The sequence below is a fragment of the Camellia sinensis genome, chromosome 5 (assembly GCF_055761805.1).
Source record: "Camellia sinensis isolate YWXY chromosome 5, ASM5576180v1, whole genome shotgun sequence".
In the NCBI taxonomy this organism is placed as follows: Eukaryota; Viridiplantae; Streptophyta; class Magnoliopsida; order Ericales; family Theaceae; genus Camellia; species Camellia sinensis.
The window spans coordinates 45,797,933-45,824,621 of record NC_138965.1 but is presented as its reverse complement, the minus strand read 5'-3'; the positions used below and the strand labels follow the sequence as shown (position 1 = coordinate 45,824,621).

The following is a 26,689-nucleotide window of genomic DNA, read 5'->3' as shown; positions in this document are numbered from 1 at the left end:
TTCAATCAATGTAACATACAAAAACTCTTTAATATATTTTTTTCAAATGTAGCACTCTAATGTAACACCAGAAAACCACACTAATAGAAATGTAGATTTCTACGTTGGACAACCAACACTTCAGCCATCAATCTGCAAAAAAGAATCTTCTACATCTCACCTTTCTATTCTCATCTGAAAAAAGAATCAGAAAATTAAAAAAATGAATCATAAAAGGACATTCACTTAAATTCAAATGGCACCAAATCAAATAAATACAACTTTTCAAAATAAAAAGGACTAATTGGTTCATAAGAAAACTTCTAGGACTAAATGGATCAACATTTCTCCATATGAGTTTTATGGATAAAGTTTCCTATAATTTATACATAATTACATCCGTAATTTATTTATAAAACATTGTACAAAATGATAAGATTAATTAATTGAAAGTTTCTACCATAAACAAAGGTATTAAATCACAAGGACTTTTTTTATAATTTATTGTTTGGAATTGACTTTTTTGAGTAATTTTTTTGGTCTTTAGTAAAAAAAAAAATTACACTTTTACTTTTTTTTTTTTTAAACTAGATGGACCATAAAATTTAATAAAATAAAAATTAGAAAAAAAATTCCATTGAAGACCCCCCCAAAAAAAAATAGTTGGATATTTTTACTTTTTAAATCCTTTTTCACAGACAGAACTAGAAAGAATTTTGACATAATTTAAAAAAAAAATCACAAAAAAAAAAAAATACTTTTTTAGTTGGATGTCAAATCCCTTGGGAAAATAAAATGGGATTATGTAAAATGTGCTAATATAAACATGAGATAACTATTATTAACAGCCTGTACATGTAAGACGGTAAATTAAGTTGATGAAAACTTACATATGCTATCGCATTTATAGTGATCTTGGTTTTATCCCGACCTTTATTGTGTTCCGGACTCGGGTTCCGTGATTGTATGTTGTTGTCTATGTCTTGTTTCCTCCCTTTAATTCTTAGAATTTGAGTTTTGGGACTTGTTGGGCGAGTTTGGAACAATTTGGTTGTCTATTGGTACAAATGGTTGTTGCCCAGATTTTGGCCTCTTCGCTCGAGCGAGCCTTGTATAGTTTGCTTTTTCGCTCGAGTGAGATTTCTTGTGCTCGAGCGAGAAATGAGGGTCTTCAGGTTTTTCTCCCAGACACAACTTTTCTGAGAAGGTGAAAGTGCGTCGCTCGAGCGAGGCTTGTTGCGCTCGAGCGTGTGTCTATGTCCATGGCAGACTTGAAGCTTTGCATTCAATGCTCGAGCGAGGCCTCTTGTTGGGTCTGGTCGCTTGAGCGACAACTCCTTTGCTCGAGTGAAGACCCTGTATATCAATTCGCAGCAGCATGATTTTATATCACTTTTTGGTCTTTTTTTCATCCAAAACCCTAATCCGACTGTCTTTATCTCTAAAACACACCCTCTCTCTACAAATACTCCTTGATCTTGGGTTTCTCTACCCACTCCATTTCTTAAAAAGATAGGGTTTTGCGTGGGCTTCCTTTTGATCCGAAGAAGTTTGAGTTTTGGGCATCTTCAAGTTTCTCATTCTTCCTCTTTGAGCTCTACGTTTGAGGTAGGGATATTCCACTCTTTAATATGAGTTTTAACCTAGATATTTGTCATTTTGTTTAAATGGTGGGATTTGGGAAGATTTGGGTGAAGTTAAGGTTAGGGTTTTGATATTTGAAAGAGGTGTTTTCCATTTTTGGTACCATATGTGTATAAGAGGTCTTGAACATGTTATTGCTTGGGTATAATTGGTGAAATTTGGTCTTGGGTGTAATATTTGTGAAAGGGGGAAGATTGCCCTATTTGAATTAAATAAACTATTGGTGCAAATAATGAAATTGTTAAGAGAAATGTCAAATTGGAAGAATGCACAAAGGAGATGTGTAGTTGGATTTGATAAATCACTCATCTATGGAAAATATGATAAATTATCTGTTGATGGATTTATTTATCTGTTTAGAAATATTTGTTTTGGGCTATTGGTGGTGGATAGCTGTGATTGTTGTAGAAACTGCATGAGGACTAGGTAAATTGAAACTAGTCATATGAGTATTGTCATTGAATATGACGGTTTGGTTAAACCATTTAATGTGTTTTGATTAGTCATTGCATATGACAAAGTGTTTAAATACATTGTATATATATTATTGTTTGGGAGGAGATAGAGAATGTACTCCATTGTTTGGAAGGAGATAGGGGATGGACTCCATTGATAATTAAGTTGGCCGGAGTGTCTAGGGTGAAAGTTCCGAAATCTTATATATTTACGGGTGCCGGTTCCCTCGGACGTGGTTCCATAAAATGGCAAGAAATAGAAGTGTTGGATTGGATGAATGTATTGCATTGTGAACCATTGAGTTGTAGTCTCATATTGGTTGCTTGATAATAATGAATTTGGTTAATTAATTTACCCGTAATGGAAGAATGTAAATGAATTGAGATATTGGTTATCTATATTGAATGACCTTGAAAAGAATATGTGTTGGTTAAGAATGTTGCACATTTATCTAATACTCATATTTTAGTTAATTCTCATATATGATTTAGCATATCTCTACAGAGCTTTGGTTCACCCTATTTGGAAAATCATTTTCAGATACAGGTGACATGCCACCTCCAAGAGCATAGCTTAAGAGGCTTAGGGGTTGAAGGCTCCATTTTTGTGATTTCGTTTTTTTGTGCTGAATGTTTATTCAAGCCGAGGGTTTTACTTGTATAGAGATTAGACTATTCTTTTGTTGTAACCAAGCGAAGTCTTGGAAAGATATAAGCCCTTAGGGCATTTATTTTGTTGTTCTCAATTAGAGTTACATGCTATAGTTTCAAGATTAACATTTATGAAAGTGTAATGCATGTAATATCTTTTGTAATATTAATTCTGATGAATGAAAATACAACATTTCTATCATGTCCATAGATCTCGTGAATGATTGACTTATATAATATTTTGAGGGTGTTACACATTTCTCTAATTTCATTCGATATTATAAATTAAACCAAAAATTAAGTATTGTGTCTTAATTAAGTAGGATCGGCTATATGAATAGTTTTTTTTTTCATTTTGTTTTATCAATATAGTTATATATTTAGTTAAATTAAATAAATTTATATTTTTTTCACCATCACATCTCAAGTCAACTTAGATTTTTTCCTCCACTGACATCTCCACTTATAGTGACTGTATCACTCTTTCTTACAATTGTTTTAGTGGGTTTTTATCTATGACCAAATCATCTTAATCTATTTTCTCTTCTTTTTATTTTATTTTATTTTTATTTTCTATAGCTACTACTCTACGAATATATTCATTTTTAATTTTATCTTTTAATTTTTTATCATGCATTAATGTGCACTAATTGAGCGTTATTTTTTTAAAATTCTTATCACACATCCATAATTCTAGAAATTGAAATAAAATCAAATTACAAATTATGACACCACAAATCAAAAAAATTTATCTTCAATAATGTTTTTATCTTCAATAGGAACTTCTTGTGATTCTCGTTCAAGTTCTGATTGCTTTTAATTCCAAATTTTAGGACCACTAATGCTTAAGGACTTCTGTCCCTAGTTGGAATGGACTTCAAGGCCACATCAATTTATAACAATTTGCAAATTCTAACATATACATATACAAATAATAAATGTATGAAAAATGATAGAAACGGATTCTTTAGCCATATATTGTTTACGACAAATGTTTCTTTTACCATAGAGAGGGCAAGGAATTTGTCTAATATGACTTGACTTTAGTTGTTCAATTTATAATTCATTTTTTCAGGTCATAGGCACTGTAGTAGTGTTAAAATTATGAATTTTAAGAGAGATTTTGCAAGGAAGAATAAATAATAAAATAAGAAAAGAAAACTAAGTAAATGAAATATAAATCACCATGTCTGGTTTTACCCACTTTTTAAAAAATTGAATTTTTTATTTTTCGTATTTTTTATTTTTATTGAATTTTTTAAATAATTTACGCATTTTTATTTTTATTTTTTAGATATACCTAATCTAGATACGCTTAAAAAATATAATATTCGTGATTTTTTTTTAATACAAAATTCACCAAATACCAAAAATATGAAAATTCAATATATTTTCGTATTTTATTGTATTCAATGAATTTTTTAAAGACTTTTATACAATTTTTTTAATTTTTAAGTATATCAAGATTAAGTGGATCTAAAAAGTAAAAGAAATTAATTAAAACATTTAAAAAATCATTAAAAATATAAAAATACAAATTGAAAATTCAAAAAACTATTTTTGAAAACTCCAAACTAAACCGGGTGAATATTTTTTTCACTTTTCTTTTTTCCTTCCTTTATAATATTTCTCTTTTTCATTTTTTGACGGAAAAAGGGAAAGGAATCTTAATGAAATACAGTTGTCCAATACAAAACTTGACTTTACTTATCATATTTACAATTCATTTTCTCGTGTGACAGGTATTGTGGTGGTGTTAAAATTATGAATTTTAAGAGGAATTGTTAAAATTATGAATTTTAAGAGGGATTTTACAGAGAAGAATAAATAATAGAAGAAAAAATAGTTACTGATATATAATTTGTCTTCAATATTTAAATTATGTCAATCTAATTTTCAATGTATAAAAGTGTTTTAAATTAGTTTGAAATATTTAAATTGTGTCAATCTGATCCCCAATATATAAAAATATTGCAATTTAGTCCCATATAATTTTGAAATTTGTGTATTATAAAATTACTATAAGATTACCTTGGTTCTTAAGATATGCACTTCATGATATTTTCATCCTCCAAATTTTAATTTTATCAAATTGTTCTACCACATTCTTAAAAAAAGAAAGAAAAAAAAAAATTGCACTTCTAACACAATTTTTTTACCATTTCTTTTTTGGTTTGGACTTCACCGTGACTAATACAATTTTTTAGCAATTTGCGTATAAATAATTATTTTTAAACTTGGCTGATAAAATGATTTTTTCAAGTATAGTCTAACATGACCGGACAATTTCTCCTTTAATTTTAAACCAAAATGCCACCAATGACAAGAGTCCACTCAAGCCTATTTCAAGCCCAAGATGAAAAGTCTAATTGGGGCATTCATAATAAGCTATCTAATTTTCACAATCAAAATATTTCGTTTTTTTGTAATTTTTCTCCTATCTTAACTAAGAGAATGAAAGAGGTGTAATGTAGTTGAATCAAAAAAAGAAAGAAAGAGGTGTAATGTAAAAATAACGATGAGATCTTTTTTTGTATCTAACGAGAGAAGTTGTTTTGCTCTCTTTATGATTTGACGGAGAGCTTAAGATAACTGAAATGAAATTCTTTTTGATAATCTCCAATTAGTCATTTTTTGTTAATTTTAATGAGAGATTTTCAACTACTATTTCAATTTTTAACAATAAAAGAGATTAATTATACCAAGATCTCCTCAAATATATTACCGAGTGTCACTTTACGCTTCTTAACTATAAAAATCGTAGAAATACATTCCTTTTAAAGATGGTCTAGAGAAGGTAAAAGTGATACATTTTCATAATTGAGGGAGTCAATTTGTACGAATTCATAAAGGAGGGAGTTAAGTAATATTCAATAATAATTGAGGAGGTCTTGGTGTAATTAATCCTAACTTTTATTATATAAAATTATTTTGACAATAACTTTTATTATGTTTATATATAATAAAAATCTTGTTATATTTTTAGGGCACGTGTTAAGAAAATTTTAAAAAATATTATATATTTTTTAATGCACTCAATTTTATAATGATGTAGAACTCTTTATAATCAACTTAACATATGCCCTAAGTACATAAATTAATAAAATTTCATATAAGGTAATGCATGGGGTTCTCTTTACTCAAGAGTTTAGCCTAAACGATTATTTAAGTTGTCTATTCTTAAACCACCGACGAGTTGTGGTTCACATCAGCTGTAAACAACTTGGAATATCAATGAGAAAATATAAAGATGGATCGTAATCGTTCAATTGTTGTGAAAAAGTCATATGTGGTGTCTTGACTAAGAAGAACTTTGTCATCAAACTAAAAGCTCATGTCTCATATATGTATGCTCAACTTGACTCTGGGGTTTCTTTCTCTATTAAAGACATAAAGTCGAAATAACTGTTGCAGATAAATATGCATTCATTGAGCAGTAGCGGCTCTATAATTTTTAGGGCAAAATACAGTAAACATCTTTAAATTGTGATTTATTTATCTTTTTAAACTTGAAAATTAATAATGAATCATTTCAAACTATTATCTTGTTATACTTAACATCTTTTGTTAGGGTTTTGTCTTGGTATTTAAATGGAATCAAGTCATGTGTGAAACACACATCACACACATTTTTTTAGAACAATAATATTTGTTATTAATTTTTGGGCGAATTATACTAACCGTTTTTATAATTTGGGGTTTGTGTTGCTTTGATCTCTGACTTTTCAATTGTAATACATTTGATCCTGAATTTTGAATCTTATTCTAAATAAGGACAATCAAAGATGTTTCTTTTGCAAATGGTTTATTTCAAGGGCAAAGTCGTCATACAATCTATTTTATGTTGGTTAATTTGCATATTATTTGAAATATAATGACCTTTATTTTAATAAATAATGTTTGAAGTTTTTTTATTATAAAATTCTGTTTGGTTTGATTTTAGAATCTATTTTTAGAAAAAATTTCTAAGAAACTAAAAATTGAATTGGTAAAAAAAATTAAAAACACATAATTTTTATATAATTTTATCTATTTTTTGGGGGGAGGGGGGGTAGAAATGATTTTTAAAAATACATTTTTTTTTTATATTTATTTTCGTTAAATTAGTTTCTATTTTTTCAATAGTTAAACATAGCGATAACTTTGATATCATTATTAAACTAATCCATTAAATCAAAAAATCCAGAACTAAAAATATTTAATATATTAAACATATCGATTACACCTAATAACCATCCATTATAGATAACTATTCAAAAATATTTGTTATCAATAAATACAACCATCTATTACATGATAACCCTAAAAAAATATCAACAAAAACATCCACTCATTACATGATCATTATTCAAACACATATTAAAAATTAATTTGGTTAAACAATAAAAAATAAATAAAAATGTAAAATATTTATAATTTTTATATAATTTTATCTTTGGTGGGTAGAAATAATTTTTGTAAATTCAAAAATAATTTCGGACATTTATTTTTTGTCACACTAGTTTATATTTTATCAAATTGACGATTTTGCTCTTGAATTGGAGCAATAGTGTCTTCAATTGTCCTTGTTTGGAATGAGATTCAAAATTTAGGATCAAATGTATTACAATTGAAAACTCAAGGACCAAGTTACACAACTCCCAAACTATAGGAACCGTTAGCGTAATTCATCTTTAACTTTTTTAGGACAATAATACATTTATTTAGTTATCCCATTTGCATGTTGTCTTTCTTATCCTAGTGGCAAAGTGTAAATGTGATCATCAAATAATGAGATTATTGTCAAAAAAAATTCAATAAATGTGTCATGTACTTTACATATGATCTGATTTTGTGTAAATTTTTAACAAAATCCTGACAGAAGGGATTGACTGTAACAAGATAATATTTTGAGAAGGTTAACTATTGAGTTTTGAAGTTCAAGGGGTAAAATGCAAATGTGTCATAATTTAAGAGAGTTTACTGTAATTTATCCTTCTTTTTTTTTTCATTATTGTAGACATTTAAAAAAAAAAAAAAACCCTCATTTTCATATAATTTTTATATTTGTGTTTTTTTTTTTGAAATTCAAATATTATTACTAAAAAATTGTTTTGGAAATAGTTGGTCAAACTTTTTCATGTTAGTTTCCAATTTTTTATTTTTGAAAATTAAAAAAAAAATTATCAAATGCCCTCTAAATTCTACAAATCTTATAGAATATTCATCACTAACGAAAACTCATATCCTATTTGTAGTTGATAGGATGATATTCTTTCTTGTAGCCCTGGATATTATGGATTATTGTTCATATCAACAAAACTTTGCCTAAAAGAATTATTGAGACCCTAATTTACATCAATGTTAAAAGTATTTATACCAAAACATACAATTAGTTAATAGAGAAGTGAATTGTCATTTTTTTTTTTTTGGTCAAGATTATAGAATGTTAGTTTATTAGTAAAAGTAGATTTTAAGTAAAGGGGTCGTCGTTGTTTTATCAACTTAAATCCTAGACATTCTCACATCTTAGGGTGTGGCTACAAAATCGCTGGGCCAAATCCAAAGTCTATTTTCTTAGATGAGAAATGGTTCAAACCACTTTTTCATTCGCAACAATTACGTTAATTTTTTATTTTGAGTGAGGAAAAGAAGTCCCATAACCATAATGAAAATGAAAAAAAAAGTTTAAATTATCTAAGGCATTCAAACGTTGTATGAATGTATGACAGAAAGTCTTCATGTTTGAATTGAGGAAGTGATGAATCACAAGTAAATTTTTTATTGAAAGTTGAAACTACAGTTAGTTTGTGAAAAGTGTATTCCTATGGGGTCATATGTCATTTAATTTTTATTTGTTTATTTATTTATTTTTTGATGATACGGACACATATTGAAATATAGTTAGCGCTGGAAAAGTCACTAAGAAATTGGCTGAAAAGTCTCTAGCGGCCGACCAATGGCAACAGCTGGTGGTAGTGAGATAAATAGATAGGTGATATTGAATGGATCGGTAAATAAATAGGTGACATGTATACAGATAGTGAGACAATTGAAGAGATAGTCAAAAATTTTAATAGATAGTTGCACATATAGGTGACACATGTATATATAGTGGGTCATTTGAACAGATAGTTGCACAGACAAGTGACATGTGTACAAATAGTGAGATATTTGAATAGATAGACAGATAGGTAAACTTTGAATAGATAGATGTCCTTTTGGACAAATAATGTAGTTTTGGCTCAAAAAAATTTAAGTTTCGGCTTACTGGCCTAAGAATTTTTAAAAATGGACTAATGATTTCCATGCCCTTGAAACTACTCACATTTGAGTCTATTTCAACTAGCCATGAAATAGGGTTGTGCATAATTTTTTGGAGTGAAAAGCGAGGTGTCCTTCTCATTAGAGGGAGATTTCATAATAAAAGAGAAATAGTAAATCCAATAAAAACATCCCACTAGATACACTAACCCAAAGATTTAAGCCATGCCGGTGTGAGCAGCTCTACTAAAATAAATAAATAAATAACAAATTTAAATCCAGAATGAAACAAGAAATAAAATAAGATTTTATAAAATTTGTAGAGAAGTTTTCTGAAATTTTTGCACATGTATTGTCACGCCCCAAGCTCTGTGACAACGCCGCACACTCATATAAGTGAGCATGCAAGGCTAAGAATCCAATCACATAACCCATAAAATAAAATACTCAAATTAAATCCTTAATTGTCATAATGCCAGAATCCATAAAAATAAATAGTTCTCATATGAAAATGCCCACCAAATCCACTAACAAAACAGTAATCCAAGTACTTAAATCATGGTCCTACTCTCGGCACTCCCACATGTAAAAAAAAGATCCCGCGCAGCTCTACTCTTCAGAATCTGAAAAAAAAAATAAGGGTAAGCTAGATAGCCCAGTAAATAACCAACCATCACTGCTAGCTGGATCAAGTATACAAAAATAAATAAATAAATCGATAACCAATAAATATAATTTTTTTCTATAGTTCAATAAATGAACAATTATTTGTAAGGTGGTTTTATAGCTAAAAATAAACAATGTACAATACATTTTAAATGAAAAGCCAACAAGATAATTCAAAGTAATTCGTTGTTCAAATCGATGGTTCGATATTCAGATGGTTCGATGATTTGATTCACAAAACCCAAGTCTTATTGACTACGGTCACATAGTCCGTGACAAGGCCCAGAACCACACATAAGCCGGTGGTAAAGCCCCAAAAGAAACTAGTTTCTGTGCCAATAAATAACCCCATTGGCTAGGGTCCAAATCATAGTCAGACTAGAGTGATGTTCAAAATTCAAACAATACACAACTTTTAAATAAAACATTCGATATTTTTAGAATAAACGTTTAGTACAATTTTCAGAATAGTTTCACCAAATATTCAAATAATTTTCATAATAATATTCGATGTTGTTTTATACTTGACCCATATTTTATTTTAAGAGAACACGAAGGCTATAAATAAATATTTATAATTTTAAACGATTCGATAGGAATAAAAATGAACCAACAGTGATAGAGGGTTACTTACCTTCAAACAGCTAAAATAATATTTCTCAAGCTAATCTCAAATTACCAAGATCCACCTCAATCTCACAAACCTAATAAAATATTACACCGCATAAACAATTATTATGTGCACCCATCTATCTCTTTTTGTAACAACAATAAAATAAATTAACCCAATTGCCTATTAAGAACTCCCACAATTTAGCATCAAAACAAAGCCATCACGGTTTCGGAAATTCTCAACCCATATTATTCTATTGTTGTTTATATACACGTAAAAATTTGTAATTGCTTGTAGTCAATCGTGTATCCCACAAATACACCACCATTAAACTTAACCCATCACATATCAATCTCAAAATATGAACCATCCAAATGGGATGCAAAATACACTCTAAAATTGAGCAAAACTGAGACCCCCAACATAGACTACATCAATATATCTATTTAATCATATATGCCCATAAAATCATCTATTGATATATTAACACTAAAATCATAGATAGGAATACAATAAAATAAATCTTACCTAAGTGATGAATAAAGCAAAACCACCACTCTTATGAATCCTCCCTCTTCCTTGGTTTGGGTTTCTTTTCTTTAATTTTAAACTTTTCCAAACCCTTGCTTGCTGTCTTCACCTTTAACTCTTCCAAACCCTTTCTGCAGCACAAGCCTCTCTTCTCTTTTTCTTTTCTTTTTTCTTTTACCTTCTCAAACCCTAGCCGCCTATGGAGCAATTCATAGCCTCTGTTTTGTTTGTTTTCCAAGACTTAAAGCCACAATAGGTGGGCTTATTAACCTAATTTCGCAAAGTTACAAAATTACCCATCTAAGTAATAGGAAATATAATGTCATCTCATAACTAATTCTTTGATATTAATAAATGACCCATATAAATTAATTTAATTACTAATCTATCCAATAAAATAATCATATTTAAAACTTGGGTATTACATGTATCAATGATATAAAAAAAAACCCTTAATACCTTAAAATTTACCTTTTGGAATGCACGTTCGAAATATGTACTTTCGTTTTAAAACGGTGAATTAGAGATTCAAAGTCACCTTAAAAAATATTTTCTAATATAACTTTAAAGGTCCATCTAATTTGAAAAAATAAAGGAGCATTTATTAATAAATCTTATATGCATAACATATAGACCATTTAGTTTCATATATATATTTTTTATTTTTTATAACCAGGTGTCCAAATTAATTTATGCACATCTCAACTAATCCCGAAACTCATACAACGTGCCCCCTCCACGTGGATCGTAGTCTCATAAATAATCTTATGAACCCACATAAGTCATTTCTCACACCAAAATCTTCCAAATTAAGCATACTCACATTTGAAAAAGTAATGAGGCAATAATGAACACATTAGAATGATATCCCATTGTTACACTTTAAAAATGACACATTTGACAAAAGTTTAATAAGACAATAATGCACAAATGTCCCATTGTCACATTTTAAGAAGAATGACACGTTCAACAAAAGTTTAATAAGACATTAATATACACATTAGTCTGATGTTTCATTGTCACATTTTAAGAATTATACATTTGACAAAAGTTTAATAAGACAATAGATCACATTGTCACATTTTAAAAATGACACATTTGGCAAAAATTTAAAAACAATAGTGCACAACTAAAAATATATCCACATTTGTTGTCTCTAAGAAATAAAATAAAAGGACCTCATGGTATAAGTTTTCAAATTCAATGGGATTTAATAGTTTGCAAGAAAAATTATAGGACAATCCGGTATACACTTTTCTAGGATGGGACTTCTGAATAAATTTTCCAAAATGAATAAATGATGAAAAGTGAAAATAGTAAAAGGTGAAGTGACTAAGACGAGTCCGTTTGGTTTAGTTTTTAAAATGAGTTTTGAATTTTGAGTTATATTTTAAAAGATAAGTTGTTGAAATGAGTTTTGAAAGTTGAAAATGTGTTTGATTATGAGTTTTGAAAATAGTTTTGGGATGATTTGTAATTTTACTTTTTTAATTTTTTTTAATTGATTGATGTGTAGAATGTGAGAGGAGAGAGAAAAGTGATTGATTGATTTATTAATAATAAAAAAAAAAAAAAGAGAAGGAGAGAGGAGAGAGAATAATGATTTAATAATAAAAAAAAATAGTCTTCCCACAAATTGTGACATAATGCTTATATAAATGTATTGTCAATTGTAACATGATTTATTTGCGAAAATAAAAATAAAAAATATATTTCATTAGGTGTTTAATTGTTATATATATATATATATATATGTAGGTCTACTCCTATTATACTACATTTGAGAGCATATGAAGTACCACGTCCTTGTTTTCAACGATTCACATTCTAAATAACACAAATATATATATATATACATATATATATTCTGTGTCCGATATGTGTGGCCCCTAGTATTTTTATTGGGGTGCAACAGTTTTTCTGCAACTCTTCAGCCCATGTTCCCAATAGATGTAGGATTGAATCTATGAGACTGTTGAGAATTGATATCAATTGATCAAGAAAATTGGTTGTTATAGCCAATAATAATAAGATGTATTATGATGACTTGACTATGGGTGTCTCTGCTTGCCATTCAATTATGTAACGTTAATCTGCCTTGTACAGACTTGACTTTGATTATTCAACTTGCAAGCATTCAATTATGTAGAGAGAGAGAGAGAGAGAGGGAAGGAGAATGAGAGGAAACTAATACAAGTGAGTAAGGGACAAAATATTATTCTAATCATTTTCAAAACATTTTTCAAATTGCTAGCTTAGAAAGTAAATTGCTCTTACCAGTACTTATTAAAATAAATGAGCAGAAAATGGTCACAAGGACTGTGATGTGGAACATTCTTAGTGCATGAACCAGTCATCCCATTGGGAAGAAAAAAAGTGTAGTTCTGCGGCATTAGGATAACTTGATATACCTTATTGGACATATTTCTTAATAGGTTAACCTTCTTAGAAAAAATTTAACTTAACATGGTATCAAACCTGAGGTTGGTTTTAGATTCAAACTCTCTTCGTTTGCATTTTGATCCCCGTTTGCATTATTCATTTCTTTCTTCTCTCTATGTACGGATGTTTGGTGACTTAATTAACATTATCATCCCTTGTATATATGTGTTCAATTGCTACCCACAATTAGGCAGTATTTGGTGTATTAAAATAGATTGGAATAGAATGATCATTCTATTAAAATATTTATTTCTATATTTGATTGAGTGAAAAAATAATAAAAAATATATTGCAAATAGATTCATAATTCACTATTGTAAGAAAATGATAATTTTTTAGGAAAGCTTAACAAATGACCGTTCCATTCCATTTCATCTCATTCCAGCAAGGGCTCTCATTCCAGCAAGGGCGACGCCACTACATGGGTGATGGGTCCCATCCACCCATCACCCTACAAAAAGCCTTGAATTTTTTATTTTTTTATTTTTTTGTATATGGTAAAAAGCTTATTTGATAACTAACTGATCCCATTAAATAAAAATAAGGGACCACATCCATTGAAAATCAAAATTCATTAGGAATCTAATCATTCTCTATTACATTTTTATTTTCAACACTCAAATCAAATAAAAGATCAATAGTTAAATGATTGCTTCATTATGTATATAAAAAAATATGTGTTTGACACTATTAATAATAAGGTTATCATGTAATAATTAAAAAAATGACACCTCATTGAATACAATTGTAAAAGACTTCTTATTTTGTTAAGACGATAGTATTTTATTAAAAGTTTATTTTACTTGAAGGTGGAGAATTCAAATGTTAATTAGTTAAAAAAGTTGCTTTTTTAAAAAATTTTATGGAGCATAAATTTTTTGAATAGCCCCATCTATAAAATTTTCTAGAGTCGCGACTGCATTCTAGTGAACCATACAGAGCATTATTTATTGCCTTGCTCATATTGGAAAGGAGTACAATTTTAATCAAAAGACTATCAAAGACTTGAATTCCCTCTGCAGGTGAAGCAAAGAAGCCTAAGTTAACAATTAACTGATGTGAGGTTTTGAAGTTACACAATGCTTACATTTTGATAAGGTTTTAAGCATGCTGCCAAGAGGAGCTACATGATCTTTCCTTCTTTATGTTTGAAATGATCAAGCTTGAATGCTTGTTAAATGTCGTAAGGTGTGATTCATCAACTTCATTTCATATACAAAGTAATTACAAGTGAACTATAGGAATAGAGAGATCGAAAGAAAAAAACCACCAATGTCTAGTATAGGAGAGAATCCTAAAAAACTAGGTTCACCTAACTCCCAATCCACCAAAACAAAAGCAACACACCACACCACTACCCTGCTAGAGGCAAAATCAAAACAAAACACATAAAACAAGACAGACAAACCCATCCAAAACTTAGATGATTGCCCTCTGGTTGAGATGACCAACGAAGACTGCGTTGAATCCTTGCATTTCTCGAAAAAGAAGCCATACAATAAGTTTGGTTCTCTTGGCTTTCGGAACTCAGGACTAAAGTTGTAGATGTCCAATAACAGTGGAGCCAAGTTCCCATGGAAAATCTTGTTCACCAACTACCTGGAAATACAAAAATCAAGAAGACAGGATATTATTCTATGTTGTACATGTTGATAGCATGCAAGATGGCAAGAGCTTGAGTGTGTCTATTATTCATGGTTGGATTACACTAACCACAGAGCCTACTTGTTGATTGAGAGCCAAGATATATGTAATACATGTGAGCTACTACAGAATTCAAGACACATTATTGTATCTCTAACCGTGATAGAAATTACAGAGAATTTATACTTTTAAATTAGGCATATAGAAGTTTGTAAAATGGTAATTAGTAGAAAGGAGTAGCAAAATAAACTAGAAACAGGGTGAAATTGAACGGTATAAGAAGACAATTGAAAGCAAGAACATCATGCAATCCAAGAATAAAAGGAAAAATAATTACTCAAGAGCTCGAGCAGTTGATGTCAAAGAATTGTCCTAATGTAGTCATGTAGAATTGATTTCGCGGTGTTGGCTTTGCTTTGATAGCATTGTAGCAACTTGTTGCATGGTTGGCCGAGATATTGGAGTGGTGTGTAAACATGCAAATGTTAGTTCTGCAACAACTACTTGCTCTGCCACTTGATTCCTCGGAGCTAGGTGTTGGTCCAAGACATCCTTCAAAAATTTCCCTTGCGTAGTTGATGTTGATGATGAGGACGAGGATGATGAGGACGAGGAGATTAGATCACCCAGATGCTTCCCCATAATCACTTCCAGTGCTAGCACCCCAAAACTATAAACATCGCACTTCTCATTCACTTCCATTGTATAAGCAAGTTCAGCCAAAAATTAAAAATGCCCAACAACAGAAAATAGTTAAATAAAGGGTGGAAAATTAAACAAAAATGCTCCTGGCCCAATTCCAGACATTGATTAGATTGCTTGGAATTCTTTGATAAATGATGCGAATAGTTTAGGGTTCCAAAAGAAGGAAATTATATAAATGCTTGATGAATGCCAATGCCGAAATTTCAGAATACGAAAACCTGAGAACTATGAATATCTTAAAATAGGATAGTTAGTTCATTGAAGCAACTACCTACCTTCCATACATGATTTTCAAGACATCAATAGGATTGTTCGTCACCAATATTAACTAAAGTCTTTCCAGTGTTATTAGTCTTTCTAATCTGACGAACAACCTAAACAATTTGAGAGAAAAAGAATTAATGAAAATTTGGTCATGGCCAAATGTGAACTGTAGAAAGATAAGTTTTTGAAGCAATGAACTACATACAATGGCTTTTGACGGACTGTTCACTAGTGCAAGGATGGATGCATGATTTTAATCATATGGGGCAAACTTATAATCAAGGGGCAAACTTGTGTTGCCTAGTTTGGATAATTTTAATTGGCACAAATGTACATTTTGTAGTCACTAGAGAAATAGGTAAAGTTAAAAGACGACGATTCAATCAATTGACAAGAGGATAAATTATAGACTTTCTTGCTTTACAAATACTTTGGCACAACTCAAATATTATTAACAATTTTTGTAATTCGGAATGTCTAATTTTTTAGCTGGAATTTCAAATGTAAATTAAATTTACTTGCAAGCTTGCAAATATCTTCAATTTTGAAAAATCAATCAGTTTTTTTAATTCTTGTAATTGAGTATCACATGTAATTGTAAAATGTCAACTCGAAAATACTCAATGGCAATGTGATCTCTTTGTTGGCAAGTACGACTTCCATCGAATGTAATTAAGTCATAGAAGAAGTAGAAAGAAAGACAGAATTTAAATAGAGAAATAAGAAAAGGTGGAAGAATTGATAGTATAATTTGTTTTAAAAAAGAGATGGAGAAGAGGAAGAGAAACTAAAAATGAAAATTGAGTTCTGGGCATAATTGAAATAACAAAAAAATAAAGAGGAAAAAACTGAGGAAAAAGAAGAGCAAGAAGAGAAGAGGTAGAACCGAAACAAACAAGAAGAATAAGCGGCAGAGAGGGAAAGGAAACCTAGAGTTGAAGAGGTTTTCAATTTTGTTTGGGGGTTTGTGATATGTAGGATTTTGCCCGTGTTTAGCTTGTTTGGGGGTTTTCAATTTTGTTTTGTTTTCTCTTTGTCCTTTTGTAAGAGGATGCCTCACCCTCAATTCCTTTTCTTATTTATCAATAAAGCTTTTGTTGTTGATCAAAAAGTAATGATTGAAACTTAAAATTGCAAATTGAGTTAAAGGAAATCAATAAAATCTTGGAAGGGCCAGCCTATATAATTTATAAATATTGATAACTAATACCACTATATTTAAGGAGTTATTTTAAAATTTTGCGGTGGGGGTCGCTCCTACCAGCCCCTTTGATCCATCCCTGCACAAGTGGTAGGTCATTAGAGCGGGCCAAAGTCTCAACTAAAACCATAAGTACTAAAATAAAGGAAACCCATAGAATCCTGCTAAAATAATCATTTCCTTAACGTTGTGTTTGATTGGGGATTTGAGAAGGAATTTGGAAATGGAAAGGGAAAAACTAGATGAAATGTGAATAAAATATACATTCATTTCACCAAATTTCACACACCTTTTCCCTTTCCTTTTCCCTTTCCAAATCCCTTCTCAAATTCCCCAACCAAACCCAGCGTAAATGAACGTTAAACAAAGAGAAAATATTCCGCAAAAAAGAGTTTTTATATTTTACTTTTTGGTAAACCTTGACGACATATGGAGAAATTTATTAATAATCTAAAATCGAGAGGGCTAATGACTCTCAAGCAATAGAAGAAAAAAAATATTCATTCAAACGAATGGGTAAATTACATTTTATATCCTTATACTTTACATCTAATCCCACATTTCCTTTTGACCTTTTAATTATTTTAGTCAACCCTCCAGATTTCGAGTCAAATTAGAATTGGGCCCATTTGTATAACCTTGCTTCAAAAACTAACAAAGAATATCCACGTGATATCATTAATTACAATTAGCATCCCTGCACTTTTATCAAAATCGCGCTTTATTCATTATCAACTTGTATTTTTACCAAAATCTCATTTTAAGACAACGTTATATACTTAGGCCCAATTGAAACTGGACTTGAAGTCTAGGGGCTAACTGAAATAATTTAAAAGTCAAGGGGCAAAGTAATAAATGGTGTACAATATAGGGGTTCAAAGTGTAATTGTTCCCAAAAAAGAATCAACCCTAACAGACTTGAATATATATATATATATACAAAGTACCCAACCTATCTAAAGCCACAACAAGCTTAACAAATCCACAAGGCTTTTAGAAAGTAGAGAAATAAGAATTATTATCACAATCCCAATTGGCCAACACATCTGCAACACTATTTACTTACTTCAATGCATATTTTTCATCTAAAATGGCTTTTCAGTAGCTATGCTCATCATACATGAGAATTTAAGGATATGCACATTAGAAAAAAATGGAACAAGCAGCTTAAAGTAGCAATTTGTCATCATTAGTAAGTTGAAATGAACGAACACTACATGGGTAATTTAATTGGAATAAATCATTGCAATAGAAAAATATATACCAGGAGCAGCATAACCAAAAGTCCCAGCAAATGAAGTCCAATTAGATGAATTGGGATTCATAAATCAAGCTGTGCCAAAATCAGATATGTGAGCCACATACTCCAAATCAAACAAAACATTCTTGCTTGATATGTCTCGCTGGATTGGTTGAAAACAATCATGGTGCATTTAAGACACAGCATTTGCCACACCTTTAACAGTGTTCACTCTCTTAATCCAATCAAAGACTACTATATCCCAAGCTTCCCCCTTCCAAGAACTCATAAACCAAAAACGATTGCCTTGGGTGTAAAAGTGAACAATAACCATACAGCTTTACAATGTTGTGATGCCGAATCTCAGTTAATGCACGGATCTCACTTGTAAACCCTTTCAGATTAGCCGAGTCATCATCAGGTGTCGCATGAAATTTCTTCACAGCAACTACTTGTCCATTTGGTAGGTCAGCTCTATAAACGGTACCATATCCTCCCTCTCCAACACAATATTTGGCACTAAGGTTCTCAGTGACTTCAATTATGTTTTCATAGACTATTTTTCCATCATAGCTCCATATTGCAAAAACATTATCATGGCTTACTCGTGAGGGCTCGTTTTTTGTGTTCCTCACTTTCTTACGAAAAGCCATAAAAATGCCAAGAACCATTAGCAAAAGAAACAAACAAGAAGTACAGTTAGTAACATAACTTTCTTGCCCTTCTTTTCAACATCCCCATTGTTCAATTTTGTCAAGCAAGCCTTCAGACCAGTAGCATTACCACATAAACCTTTATTACCTTTGAGTGCCTTGAATGGAGCCTCTTGGAAGGCCTTGATGTCAGGAAGAGGACCCTCTTGGAAGTAAGACTTACCATTTTATGAAAGATTATAGTATAGAACCAAAGAACTCATTGTGGGAGAGATTCAACCTTTCTAAGCTTTGCAATTCTCCAATCTGTTGTGGTATCTTACCAATTAGCAAGTTATTACCAAGATCAAGACTTTGAAGAGTGTTGATCTGAACTATTTCAATGGGAATGCTTTCCCCAAATCTATTATTGCTCAAATTTAAGTTCAATAGTTTTAAGTAGTCTCCAAGTTCTCTAGGGATTGAACCACTTAGATCATTTGCTGCCAAGTTAAGGTTCTCTAAATTGGACAACTTACTTAATTCTGGAGGAATATTGCCTAAAAGATAGTTATCATCCAGCTTAAGGTTGAATAGTGAAACCAACCTTCCCAATTTCAATGGGATCTCTCCAACTAGATGATTTGAAGAGAGATGAAGAATGGATAGCTGAGTTGCCCCTACTAATTCAGATGGTATCTTACCATAAATTTTATTGTTAAGACATTTTGAGACTAGTTAAATTGTGGTATTTTCCCCAGTTTTTAGATAGCTCACCATAAAAATTGTTATGACTCAAATCAATGTAATCCAAGCTTGGGTATATGCCAAAGTCTTCTGATATATTTCCCGAAAGTTGGTTTCCCTCAAGCTTGATTCTGTATAAGCTAGACCAATTTCTCAAGCTTATGGGGATGGGACCTGTGAGATTATTATTATTTGCTGTAAAATTGACTAGTAATCCTTTAACGCATGGGCCTTCTGGGATATGACCACTGAACATGTTATTACCTATACCAAATCTTGTTAAATGTGTAAGATTGTTGAACACTGGGGGAATGGATCCAAAAAGTCTGTTCATCCTTCCCAAAAGAGTCATTAAGGAGGTTGAAGCTCTCTGTAGATCTTTCCTTTGGTCTGGTCTAAAACTTAAGAAAGTTGGGGCTAAGGTTAATTGGGATAGAGTTTGTGTTCCTAGGAATGGAGGGGGCTTAGGCTTCAAATCCATGGAAATATGGAATAAAGTTGCTGTGTCTAAACATATCTGGTTTCTTGTGGCTGGTGGGGAACAATCCATGTGGTGTCAGTGGGTTAAATCCTATTTGTTAAAAGGCCACAACTTTTGGGAAGTTAAAATACCATGTAACCCTTCTTGGGTTTGGAGGAAACTTTTGTCCTTAAGAGAGTCCTTCTTTCACTTAATTCAGTGCAAGATTGGCAATGATGAAGGGACTTTTTTATAGTATGATAACTGGCATCCTTTTGGGTCCTTATGGTCTAGGTATGCTAATAGTCTCATGATTGACACTGCTTTAAATGGGCAAGCCAAGGTGGTTTCTATTGTGGGGGAGGGGCTGGAATTGGCCCAATGTTTCATCTTGGGAGGCGAGGGAGATCATAGCCCATACACCTCCTGAGCTTAAACCATCTTTTGGGTGTAAAGATAGCACTATTTTCGCTCCCAACTAAGGATGGTAAATTCAGCATTGGTTCTGCTTGGAATATTTGGAGATCTAAGTGGCCCACTGTCCAGTGGTCTAATCTGATGTGGGGCCCTTACACCATACCTAGGGTGGGTTTCATTGTTTGGATGGCTATTTTGGGGAGATTGACCACTGTTGACAGACTTGCTTTGTTTGGCCTGACCCCCAACCCTGTCTGTCCCTTGTGTGGTGCTAATGGGGAGGACCATGATCACCTGTTCTTCCAATGCCCTTTCTCCTCAAAGGTTTGGACTGCTGTGCTCACCAAGTGCAATGCTAATTGGCAGAGCACAAAGTGGTTGGGTCTTACTGAGGTTGTGGCTAGAGAATGCTTGGGCAAATCTCTAGCTACAATCATCAAGAGACTTGGCTTCTGTTGCGCAGTGTACCAGATCTGGATGGAGAGAAACAGCAGAATATTTAGCAATGAGAGAAAACCTGAAGAGGTTATTTTGCAGAGCATTATTGGTATGGTCAGATATAGGGCTCTTGCCCTTAACAATATCAAACAGTCTCAGACTGATAGCTGGTTTCTTCAAGAGTGGAGGTTGCCTACAACCATCCTTAAACATTGAGGGGAGTGTTATCATCTGTGGGTTGAGTGAAGGGGAGCATATATTGAGGGTTGAGTGTGGTGAGCTTCTATAGTGAGATGGTTTTGATTGAGTGCTAATGTATTTTTTATTGTGTGCTATTGCAGGTTTATATAATTGCTGGTACTGGACAGGGGATGTTGTTGGTGAGGGTTGAGTGAGGGGAGCTATAAATTGTTGGAGTTGTTTCTTCTTCTAGCCTCTTTTCCTATGATCTCATTACTCCATTTAACACTGTTATTCTTTATTGAGCTGAGTGTTCACTGTGGGTTGAGTGATTTAGCACTGTCCTATATTGTGAGGTTGCTACAAACAGTGTTATATTGGTACTTAACGCTATATTTCATATGTGTGCTCTTATGATTCTAGGTCTGCTTTATCTCTGTTGGGACATGAAGATATATGCATATGGTCTACATAGTGTCCAGGTTGATGCTATAGTGTATGGAGGAAACAAAAGGTCCAGGCTACACAGTTGCGCCAGTCTAAGTGGGAAGCCTCTAAATGGAAATTCCTTTGTCTTTAAATTTGTCTTTGTAACTTAGGCCTTTCTTTTTGGATTCTGTTCAGCATATGCATGGATTTTATTAGCTTATTGTAGTGGTTTGCTTTGTATGCCTGTAGGGAATATTATTCCCCTGGCAGAAAGCTTCTGTTTGAATCTTCAAACTGCTACCATGTCTGGTTACCTAGATGATTTTGCTGGAGATACCAAGGACAGCACCTCTGATGCCTCTGCCCAATGCCTGCTGGGTTGGGGTGGCATGGGGTGGAATGGGTGGATTTTGTTGGCTGGGCTTTATTTTGGTTAGGTTTAGGTTTTGTGGTATTTTGATCTTGTTCATTATCCCTATCTCCTTTGTATATATGGATGTTGAACATATTTATCCACAAAAAAAAAAAATATGGATGTTGAACAGGTTATTCAGATCCATTCTTTTAGTTGCTGATCTGTTTAGGCTTTCATTCTTTTTGTTGCTGATTTGTTTAGGCTGATCTAGTAGGTCCTGGGGGATGCCCCTTGGAATCTTGTAAGTTCTCTTGTTTTATTTTGACTTATTAACTCAAAAAAAAAAAAAAAAAAAAAAAAAAAAAAGAAACAATTTGATTAAGTTGCTCAAGTTCGCTATAGATGCTGGGATTGAACCTGTGAGTTTATTCATTGAGAGGTTGAGAATAACGCGAGACCTCAACACTTGCTAGGGTCTTTCTCCCCCTCTGTCGATCTCGGTCTCTCTCTTTCTCTCTCTCCCTTCCTATATTTCCCCATTTCTCACACTTGCTAGGGTTTTATATATTTTTTTAGTTTAATTTGTGTTTATTTCTTAAATGGGTTTGGTTGAAGTGGTTTGATTTCTATAAAATTATGGGTTTGATGTCCAAAATGGGGTTTGATTTCTCTGTCATCATGGGGTTTTTAAGATATCTCCACTACCCTTATTGCTGGGTTTGGAAAGCTGTGTGCTTTCAAAGCCCTTTGGCATTGCCTACCACTGGAATTTGGTTGTCCTTTCCTAGGATAGTCGTCTATTGATGGACATCCTAGTGTTTATGATTGGATGCATGTTAAAAAAGCACTTGTAGTGATTTTATCCATGTGTTCTCTACACTACATTGTCAGGAGGTGGGAACTCTCTTGGTTGCCCTTTCATGTGAATTTAATTACGCAATTAGTGAGGACAACAATAATAGGTTTAGACTTCACCATTACTGTAATGTAATGACTGTTAAGTTGAATGTCACCTTGGAGTGAAACAAGGTTTTTAAATAGTGGCTATTACGTAAAGGTTTAGGTAGAGGCTGCTCAACCCAATGTGGACAAATGAATTTCAACATGTTATTGCCAATGCTGTTTTAAAGCAATTTAAATTACATAATTGATCGGTCACTTGAACTATCTACAAGCATCACAAGCTACTATTCTGATAACATTTTCCTCATCTTGTCATTGTTTGCAGAGAAAAATCACAGTAAAATTGGAGAAAATATTTGTCCACATTAGACTATTCGTTATGCTGTTGACAATTCTTAGCTTTGTTTCCTAGTTTATATAAGTCATTTTTCTATTTCTTTTGCTTTCTAATACAGATTTTTTATTCTAAGAATTCAGTAGTTGTAGATCTCTTTAGTAAGCAATTTTTACCTTAATTTGCCAAGAGCCTAGGCTTCAGGATATTCTTGTAGAAGCTTATGGGTTTTCATGGATCAAAAAACACAAAAAAAAAAACAAAAAAAAACAAAAAAAAAAAGAAAAGAAAGAAAAGAAAAGAAAAAAGTAGATATTCTTGCTGTAGGAGATTAATATACAGTAGCTTCTTAGGCTAAAAGACTACTGGTGAAGTTGGTCTTACTGGAATTGGATGAAGAGAGATTTATACCTTTGGTTGTTTATCTAATAGGCTTTAGGTTCCGATGGTTATATGATCACTTCATTATGCGGATGCTTTTCTAATTTAAAGAAGCAGAGAGATGAATGCCAATTATAGTGGTTGGTTTGTACCTTCTCATTCACTTGTGTTTTCACTATCTGATGGACTGCTGTTTTTTCCTTGTATCTTTGTTTGTAAGCTGTTAAAATAGATATTCAAAAATAGATGTAGCCTTTCGAATGAAATCTAATATTGTTGTTTGACAGCCAAAGGCTTTTACACAATACAATCATAGGGATGGCACGAGTCACTATCACTGTAGGTATCCTGATCAGAAATTTGTTCAGCCTAATCAAATTTAAACCATGATGATCAGTCATTTTTGTTATCGTTAGCAATAGTAATGGACATAGTATATATTTTCTTCGAGGACTTCACACCATTAAAGGATGCGCAGAGTGTATATAATGGGTATGACAAGTGTTTTATGGGATATGGTTATTTCTTGACTTTAATTGTTCATTATTACATGCTAAACATGTCCTGTGTGGTAAATATTGTTGGGAAATTCTGATGCTTATTAAATTTGTGAAGTAATTTTGTTGTCTGTGTGATTTGAAAATCTGAAAAGTACATTAATATCATATTCACTCACCTCGTACTTTTTATTGACATAGATAGATTTCAGCAGCCAAAGACCAAAATTTTAGACATCTTGTAAATAGAAATGACATGATACAATGTTTATATTCATTTGTTGGGACATTATTTGACTTATTTTAAATTTTATATCTTAAATGAGTTTCATACTATATTTTTTTCCTAAGCCTTTTGACACTAACATTTTGTTTTCCATCTGCCTTGGTTGGTGTACTCAATTTTAGATTCTAGCCCAAGACATTCGTGTTGGTAATATGATAATATCGTTTGGCTTCGCGAGAATGATGAAGTGCCGTGTGATCTTGTTCTAATTGGTGCCTCTGACCCACAAGGCCTTTGCTATGTAGAGGTAAATAAATGGCCTCGGACTGTTTGATGCTTTAATGGTACTCTATAATTCTAAAAAGACAACAGTGGGTGGGAATTTCTCCAGCAAGTACTCTATAATTCTAAAAAATTAAAATTAAAATAAAATACCAAACAATGCACATGATAAATTATTAGATGCAACAGACAATATGAACGAAAAAGATGATGTCATGATCACCACTATAATTTCTCACATGTAACAGCTTTGAGAGAGCTTCCCATTTAGCTCAATTTTTTTTTTTTAGTAGAGCATATACCGAAAAAACTTGAGAGGCATGACAAAATCATCTTTCTCACCAAAAAACTAATACACAATGCTCTTTAACTAATAGTTAGCAGGCAACAAACGAATAATTGGACTTGAATACAATGCTAGTGCGGTTGCATGATCCAATTAAATCTCTTGGCACAAATGTAACTAAAATTAAATCAAAAGTAGAGAAAAAAAAAAAAAAGTTATAGTCAAACTTTTTTCATTTTTTTTTTAAATAAAAAACTCAATACCATAAAAGATGTTATGACAAAACTTAATTACTGGTTTGTACCATAAAAGATGTTATGACTAAACTTAGTTACTGGTTTGTAAAAACAAAAAAAAACAAAAAAAAAACAACTATAATTAACTTATGAATTTACTTTTTATCGCTATAACTCATTCATCAACCTCAAAGTGCTCACACCACACCTGTAAATCAAAAATCACAAAATGACAAACAATTCTAATCATAGGAACCTTGAAAAAATAAATAAATACAGAAAAAGAAAAGAGAAGCAAAATGCAATGCCTTTACATGTAGAGATGTAAGATGAAGAAAGATGATGATATCGACCAAAATTACTTTAATCAGTCCAAACACTTCCTAGAATTTGTTCATTGTGAATTAAACTATAAATCTTCCCCAAACTATGAACTTTTAAATCAATGAATTGTAAACCTACTTCTTGTAATGATATTTGGTGGATTCAATCCGAAACATCATACCAAACCAAAACAAAAAAAAATAATAATAATAATAAATAAAACTGAAAACCTGAAACCAGGTTTGAACAACTACCCCTTTACCCTTAAACATTAATCAAGAGGTTTTAGGATGATTAATGTTTGTTTTGGTGGACTAATTGCATACATTTTTTCTGTTGTGAGGTGCCTTGTTAGCCCTTTTCCTCTTGTTCAAATAATATACAAAACCAATCATACATAGGAAATTACACACATTATAGCAGTGCAAGTCAATAAATTGATTAAATAGACGACTAGATTTTTTCTTCCAATAATTCCTGTGTACATCCAACATAAATATATTGTGTGTTTAACTGAATTTGCAGTTGATCAAAGAAAAATAAATGTGAAGTATCAACACAATACTCCTCGAATTACCAAATCTGGAAATTAACATATGCGCAGAACGAAATATGGTGGCTAAGAGAGAGAGAGAGAGAGAGAGAGATTAGGGCAGAGAATAAGATCCACAGAGAGAAAGAGAAATCAACTTACCTGGTCAGAATGAAATAGTCCAAGTTCGTGAATCGGCGGTGTCGACTTTGGATTTCAGGCGGTACAGCGGTGGACTGGGAGCAACAAAATCGTCCGTGAGGGAGGAGGAGGAATGAGAGGAAGTAGCTGTCGTAGTGTGAGAGAGAGGGAGAGAACGTGACGCGAGAAATGTAGGAGGGATACGGGGCAAAATTTTGGGTGTTCTAAATTTTGAGTGGGAATTTGAAATTAAGGTAAAATTTTGTCAAAAAATTTGTTCTTAATTTTTTATTATTTATTATTATTATTATTTTTTTGTAGATGTGAAAAATATGTTATCCTTGTTAAACTAATATTTTTTAATTATTATTCACTGTTTATAATGTTTATTTTATTGAAATTTTATGACTAAGTTTTATAAATAAATAAAAGAAAGTATAAATTTTATATACATTTAAAAGTATAAATTTTATTAAAAAAATAAAATTACACCAAATATTAAATATAAAAAAATTATTTATTTTTTTAGTTTTTGTATTTATAGATTTTTTTATAAATATTTTAATTTTTAATTATATATAGATTAACTGAATTTAAAAATTAAAATTTTT

At 31.6% G+C, this 26,689-nt stretch overlaps 1 non-coding gene across 4 annotated transcripts; it reads right to left on the bottom strand.

The window, feature by feature from the left end:
- Positions 1–14,323: 14,323 nt before the first annotated feature.
- Positions 14,324–26,290, bottom strand: LOC114280681 (uncharacterized). 4 transcript variants are annotated; one of them, XR_014329460.1, is made up of 3 exons: positions 26,100–26,290; positions 15,206–17,117; positions 14,324–14,823 (listed from the first exon to the last, which is right to left on the bottom strand). It is a non-coding gene; the product is annotated as an uncharacterized LOC114280681 (transcript). The 4 variants fall into 4 exon arrangements; XR_014329461.1 differs by having other exon boundaries at positions 14,404–14,823; positions 15,206–15,947; XR_014329462.1 differs by lacking the exon at positions 26,100–26,290 and adding an exon at positions 18,303–25,189 and having other exon boundaries at positions 14,404–14,823; positions 15,206–15,947.
- Positions 26,291–26,689: the final 399 nt, after the last annotated feature.